Genomic DNA, 8,065 nt, shown 5'->3' on the forward strand with positions numbered 1-8,065 from the left:
ACCACATGCATTCTCTCTCTCCTCTCTCTTTCTCACATGCACGCCACACACCACACACACCAACATCCTATGTTCTGTAAATCCTTATCCAACCTCTTGATTTGGGACCTTGGATTAAGACTAGGATGGCACAGTGTATGAATGGATTTTCAGGTGGAAGAGCAAACACCTTCTGTAATAGACTCAAAATTCAGAGATCCAGTTGGGTTGAATGGCCAACAAGACTAACTCTAGTTGGGATGGGTATAGAGTGGCCATATTTTATCTGCAAAAGGGGACACATTTAAGGGTCAAAAGGACACCGACTAAAAATGAAATACTGGGACAAGGACATGGTCACCCCAGTTGGTTATAAAGCCCTGAGTATGGGTTTAAAATATCAATTCACAAGCACAGAGGAGGCCAAATATGACAGCACCCATATCTTTGACATCTATTGAGGTACATGTTCTGGTCAGGCACCTCAATTTTTACTTTTTAGGTGCCCCCATCTATTCTGTCAACTGTCAAATCACAGGAATCACTGAGAAAATCTGCACTGCAGGTTCTTGCCAGAGAACACAGCCTCAAACTCTCTGCTGCTCCTTCTTTATCAAAACTTTAAGGAACCATAATCACTACGGGATGCCTGAAGGATAAATAATCCATCCATTCTTTTAGCTAGTCTAGATTCTACCCTTGGGTAAAAGTCGGTGCAGTTCATCGGAAACTTGGGTACAGAATTTGCACTTTTTTTTTTTTTTTTGGCTTTACCATTTTTCATTTTTAATTGTGGTGAGTATATATATACAACGAAACATTGTTATTTCAACATTTTTTACATGTACAATTCAGTAACATTAATTACATTCATCGTGTTGTGCAAACATCACCATCATCCATTTCCAAATTTTTCCATCACCCTTAACAGAAGCTCAGTGCCCCCTAAGCAATGCTGAATTACTTCTTAAATTGTGCTTTGGTGCTAGAGCTTTGGTATTTTTCCTTTAGCTTGCAGTAAGGCATTATAAGAAATTGCTATATGAAACCTGCTACTGCACTGAATGTGGGGTAAGGCCTGGAAGTGGTCCACCACAATACCTTCCTTATGATGACCAACAGGAGAAATTTTTAGATCTCGGTAACAGAAAAACCTAGGATTCTCCTAAACAACTGGTTTAGTTACAATTTATGGACATTGTAAAATTTTTAATAGTTCAACTTCCTCTTTTTGGTATAGCCTCTGGGAAACTTGGAGCTAAATTTGCAGTCTACCTCTAGCAGCTGTACAGGGCCACCTGGTATATGTATTTCTGGGTATGTCATTGTCTGTATGTCATCTCATCTCAGGTATCACAGACATCATAGTTAATGCCCCAATATTCATTCCATCCCATATAGTTAGTCTAAGCCAACCATAAGAAGTCTATTCCTCTTGTCCATGATTCAAGTCCCTGGTGGCACAAATACCTGAGCACTTAGCTACTAACTGAGAGGTTGGTAGTTCAAGTCCACCCACAGATGCCTCAGGAGAAAGGCCTGGTGATCTACTTCCAAAATGTCACTCATCGAAAACCTTTGTGCGGTCCTACTCTGAAAAATATGGGGTCACTATGAGTTGGAATTGACCTGATGGCAACTGGTGTGGTTTTTTGGTTTTTTGTTTTGTTTTGTTTTGTTTGTTCATGATTGGTTCAGGAATGGGCAAGGGGCCCAATTCCAGCCAAAGAATTGTGAGGGAAAGTCTGCATGGGGGTATCTGGGAAAAGTTTCCTCTCTCCTAAGAAGAAACGCTGTTTCTTCTTCCTTTGGGTGTCGTCATATGAGTGTAATCTCCAGAAGTGCTGCCAGCCTGAAAATAAACTCAAAAGAAAGAGGACAGAGCAGAGACAGAAGGCGGCCAGAACCACTGAACTAGCAGACCTGGAGCCCAACCCCCTCTGGGAGTATAACCATAGAACTAACATTGTAATTGTAATTGTTAATTCTGATTCTTTGGGTCTAAATAAATGTGAGATCTTACTTGCATGTCTTGCCATGACTACCTTACAATAAACTAGATGAGTTTATGCATGTCGAAGCTGAGTATCTCTATTAATTTCTAAGATAAAATCCTACTTGAAAAGGAGCCTTGGTGGCGCAATGGTTAAGCACTCAGCTGCTAACTAAAAGGTTGACAGTTTGAACCCACCCAGAGGGTCCATGAGAGAAAGACCTGACGATATGCTCCTGTAAAGATTACAGCCTAGAAAACCCTATTGGGCAGTTCTGCTCTGTCACATGGGGTCACTATGAGTCAAAATTGACTCAACAGCACTTAACAACAACAAGATTCAAAGTAAGTGCTCAATAAATGTGAGCACGCTGAGTTTGAGTATCCTAATGAATTCTATTTTTAAAAATTCTACACGACTGGTAAGATACTCGGCACAATGCCTCGTACATAAAAAAAATAGTAGCTGCTTAATAAATATATTGTCATCGCGACTGTTTTTGCCCCCTTCCTTCTAACCACTCCTTTCATCCACCTTCCACTCCCCATAAACCAGCCTTCTCACCCTCACCCAAACCCACCGGGTCTTCAGAATGTTGTGCCTTTGTTCCTGATGGTCCCCTCTAGTATGGCTGTCACTTCCCTGCTCTGCAGACTCCTACTTATCCTCTTAGGCTCCATTTCTAATGCCACCTCCACTGAGAAGTCTTCAGTGACTGCCCAGGCAAAATCAATCTGTTCCTCAATGATGCTCTGAAAGCACTTTGTTTATATCCCTATTACAGGGCCTTTGACATTGTATTATAAGCAGTTTTTTACATATATGTCATCTCCCCACTAAATTCCTTGAGGGCAAGAACAGTGTCTTATTTATCACCGTATCCTCAATGCCTTGCACAAGAGAGTTGTTTAGAAAATGCTTATTGAATGAATCAATGAAAAGGTGCATGAATATGGATAGATGGACGGACAGATGGACAGATGGACAGACGGGTGGGTGGTGGGTGGTGGGTGGATGGATGGACGGATGTCATGGTTAATTGTATACGTCAGCTTGGCTAGGCTATGATGCCCAGTTTTTTGGTAAAACACTAGTCTAGTTGCTGTTATAAGATATTTATATGTGATTAATTCAGTTGGTCTCAAGTAAAGCATATCACCTTCCATAATGTAGGTGGGCTTCAACCAATCAGTTGAAGGCCTTAAGAGCAAAAAGGGAGTTTCCCTAGGGAGTGTTCTGCCTCCAGACTATAAATAGACATTTTGCCAGAACATTCTTACTCTTTACTCTTCTCATCACCTGGCCTAGGGATTTGGGACTTGCCAGCTCCACACAATCATGTGAGCCAATTCTTTTAAGTAAACCTTTCTCTCTCTCTCACCAGCTGCCATCAACTCATGGCAACTCCACATGTGTCAGAGTAGAACTGTACTCGATAGGGTTTTCAACGGTTATTTTTCAGAAGTAAATCACCAGGCCTTTATTCCAAATCACCTCTGGGTGGACTCAGATTTTCCACCTTTTGGTTTGCAGTTGAGCACGTTAGCCATTTGTTCTACCTAGGGAATCAGTATCTATCACTGGCTCTGTTTCTCTGGGGAATCCTGACTAAGATAGACGGATTGATGGATGAACAAATGGATGGATGGATGGGTTGATGGATGGGCAGGTGGCCAGATGGATGGACAAATGGACAGTTAGCAATCTTCCTGTCCACTTCAGACCTCACCCTAGCCCTTCCTTAAATGTCTTAGGCTGGTGTAAAAGCCAGGCAATGCCTCCAGTGAGCAGTAACACACCACAACTCACCTGGACTGGTGAGAACCGTGGTCTCAGAGACGTGGGCAGCATGAGTTTGAACATTGCTTGGAGGCCAGAGAAAATCACTGAGAAAGCGCCAGGCTCCACACAAAACTGCAAGGAGCCTCAATGAGAGAAAATGATTTAATTATCAGAGTGTCACCAAACAAATTGTACTCCTCATTTTTGGGTACTTAATGCTTATGGTAGTTAACATTATGGAGATTTTTCTTCTCTATTCTGTTTATATTTAGTTTAGCCATTCACAATAGAGCTAAAATTATTTCAACTAATTTTAGGCGCTCTCTCTATATTGCCCCTGCATTTCTTCCCAAGCACTGCTACCCAAATGCAATCTTTAACTTCAGAGACAGCCAAATGCAGGACAAATTGGAATCAATGCTGCCTTTGTCTTCACTAATAAGTGGCTGCCATGCAGAGGAGTGCTGAACTGCTAATTGGCTGATCTCAATAGGGAAGAGACAATGGTGGCAGGAATGCTGGGGGATTAATTATAGGGCCGCCTTCTGCCAGCCCTGCTTCCGCTACTCCTGGCTTGCAATGCAACCAGGGTGGTCTTCTCCACCCATCTTTAGAAACAACAAGCTCTCCTGCTGGAATTCTTCTGCACTGGGGATTCAGACCACACGCTCAGCATACACACAGACTTCCACGCATCAAGCCTAGAGCCAGAGGTCAAGGCGGAAAGGGTGGTATAGTGAGCAGGTGGTCACCAACAAAGGAGAGAATGGGGTGGGGGGACTTACTGGGAAGGGGAAGCTGCAAGTGCCTGCTCATAAGGGAGGCATGACTATCCACTTACCCACAAGAAAACTGAGGCCCAGAAAGGTGAGGGACATCCCCAAGGTATGTAAGGTTAGCTCCTAGAATGAGGGAACATATTCCACCAAAGCAGCCAAGCTAGGAGTAAGGACTCCCCGGAGCCTGGACTTTTAACCAACTTTGCCTGATTCCAAAGCCCATGCTCTTTCCACTATTCTAAAAATCATTCCTCCACCATTACTCTGTGGCCTCTGAAACCTCATTTCATTGTCTTTGGGGTAAGGGAATTACCTTCCGAATGTCCTGGTTAAAATGCAAATACGTCCATTAGCCCGGATTTAGTGTTTAAATTAGGCATCCAACATCAACACTGACACTGGGGAGAGCAGGTTCTTGAGGGAATGAGACTGAGGACAGGTGAGTTTGATAAGGAGAAAGGGAGCTGCAGGGAGTCAGCAGGTCCAGATGGAACTCAGTGGTTGGCCTGGGGATGGGGCAGGGAAGCTTAGAGGAGGTGGCATCTGGAAAGAAAACACCAAAGAGATGGTACCAAAGACAAATTTGGCCAAATCCAGCAGTCCAAAACCAAAGTTGGTGTTTTCTTCCCAAAATCCACTCTCCCACCTGTATTCTACTTTTCTGTTACTCCAACTGGAAGCGTCAATGGGTCCTTAACTTCTTACGCCTACAACCAGGTCCTTTCCTCTCCATCTTTCCAGTCCTCACCTTAGGCTTAGTTTGGAAGCTACCCCATTGCTGGGCTCCCTGCCCCCAGTTCCACTCCTGAAGTCCACCCTCCTGACACAGAATTGTCTTCCCAAAATTCAGTTCTGATCCGACCATTTTCTTGCTTTAAAACCCTTGTTGGCTCCTATTGTCCTCATACAAACTCCTAGTATGGTGAGCCACAAAAGGTCATACAACCATAACCATAGAGCCCTGGGAAAACCTGACTAGAAGGAGAAGAAGAGATAAGAACTCTTTGGTGTTCATTCCTGACTCCACTCAGGGCCTGGACCTAGAAGGATCAGACCCACCAGAACAAAACCATCCCTAGCATCTCAGAGTGCCACTACAAAGCTCTTCAGAGTCTCTTTCGTGTGCTTTATCTCATTGGTTTCCACGACCTCCTTGAGTAGCAGACGGAGCTTCATCACCATTTTACAGATGAAGAAATAGGATCAGGGTAGTTGCATGACTTGCCTGGATCACACAGGTAAGAAGTGAGCTCAGCCAACATCCAAGCCCAGTCTGTTGGCCAACGCAATGCTATAACTGCTCCCTTTCCTCCAGTAGATGATAAGCTCTGTGAGGAGAGGTGCTGTGTCTGTTTGGTTCACCTCTTTGTCCCCACACTTAGCAGTGCCTGGTACACAGAAACACTCAGTAGAAAAGGTAATAAAATCACTGCGTTGTCACTGTGCTGGTGTGTTACAAACCTTCCTCTTGATCACTCTTTTCCTCATTGCTTGGAGGAGCTATAATACTGTCTTAGTCGTCTAGTGCTACTTGAACAGAAATACCACAAGTGGATGGCTTTAACACAGAGAAATTTATTCTCTCACAGTCTAGGAGGCTAGAAGACCGAATTCAGGGTGCTAGCTCCAGGGGGAGGCTCTCCCTCTGTGTCAGTTCTGGGGGAAGGTCCTCGTCATCAACAGTCCCCTGGTCTAGGAGCTCTCAGCACAGGGACCTCAGCTCCAAAGAACACACTCCCCTCCTAGCTCTTCATTCTTGGTAGCGTGAGGTCCCATGGTCTCTCTGCTCCCTTCTCTCTTTTATATCTCAAAAGAGATTGACTCAAGATACAATCCAATCTTGTAGACTGAGTCCTGCCTGATTAACATAACTGCCTCTAATCCTGCCTCATTAACATCCTAGAGGTAGAAGTTACAACACATAGGAAAATCACATCAGATGACAAAATGGTGGATAACCACACAATACTGGGAATCATGGCCTAGACAAGTTGACACACATTTTTAGGGGACACAATTCAATCCATAACAAACACTACTATTAATCCCATTTTACGGATGTAGAAACTGAGGCTCTGAGAAGTTAAGTAACTTTCTCAAGGTGGCAGGGTTAATAAAGTGATGGACCAGGGATTTTCACTTAGGTCTACTTAGCTGCAAAGCCACCATTCTAATTTGTACTCTATAGTGCTTAATAACAGCTGTGTGAATGAGTGAGTGAATGAATGAAGGACTTCAGTTCTTGAGCTCTTTTCAGCAAGCCGTGTTTTCATCTGAATAGCTACCTCCTCACTTTCCTCTACACCTTGACCTCTGGGCTCAGCTGAATGTAGACATTTTGCAAGAAAAAAAAAAAATTCCCAAATATTAATGCTCATAGCTAATGTTCTTTGGTAAAGATAATTTCAATGTTTTAAGATATTACTGTTCTTTTGACTGGTCTCCTTTCTTAGCACTTCTGAGTAAACACATCTATCTAGGGCTGATTGATTCTCATAATTGCACTATTATAACCTAAACTAGGACATTCTGAGTTACATATTCAAGAGGAGAAATAGTCTGGGGTATGCTTGTGTGAGTGTGTGTTAATATATATTTTTTTAAGTTTCCTTTTGTGCTCAACACGAGAGAAATATTTGAAATTCAAATAATGAGGTATTCATAGTGAGTTTGCTTCCCTTCTGCCCAGGGTAAAAATAAAATACCATGGTAGACCTTTTTCTTCCTCCGTTATATGGTACTGACTTTCCTTTTTCATTATGCTTACCTCCAAAATTTGAATGGAAGTAAAATTTAAAGGAATTACCACAATTCTCCAGTATATTTGCAAATCAATTAAGAAGAGCCCAATTATGTTCCTGCTTTTTGCAAGGAGCCAGCCTTTCCCCAGCTCACGGGAATGCTGCAGCCCACAGCTGCCTGGCAAACAAAGAACAGCTGTCACGTCTAGAAACAAGCGTGGCATCTCCATACTCACCTCCAGCCTCTGTTGCCACTGGTTGAACCAATCCCTCACCGGGCAGCACCACTTACCTGCCAGGAGCTGGGTCTCCCGGGGGGTGGTAATGGTGCTGGAAAAGCACACACAATCTTTGGAATCAGACAGAGACCTGGTTGTGTAATCTCCCACTCTGCAGCCTCCTGGCTGTGTGACCTTGGGCAAGTCACTTCATCTCTCTGAACCTCACTTGTCTTCACCTGCAAAATGGAAATAATAATGCCTCTCCCAAGGTTGTCCTGAGAATGCCAGGTGGGATAGATGTAGAGAAATGCACCTCACTGTCTATCTGAGGGAGGAAGGAGAGTGAGGTCATATATTTGCCACCTCCTCCCTGTGAGTCTCCTCGGGCACACTGCATGCCTACCTGAAGGTCACAGTTCCTCTCACGGGTCCCTCTCTCCATGACTTTCATCTAGGTTTCAGTAACTGCTCCCTTGGGCTTAGTGGCGGTAATGACCCTGCTGTTACTAGCCCCAGGACGCTGCACTACCACTCTTGGCCCCTACACTCTGCCCATACCTTCATAAACG

Source organism: Elephas maximus, chromosome 3 (assembly GCF_024166365.1).
Source record: "Elephas maximus indicus isolate mEleMax1 chromosome 3, mEleMax1 primary haplotype, whole genome shotgun sequence".
In the NCBI taxonomy this organism is placed as follows: domain Eukaryota; kingdom Metazoa; phylum Chordata; class Mammalia; order Proboscidea; family Elephantidae; genus Elephas; species Elephas maximus.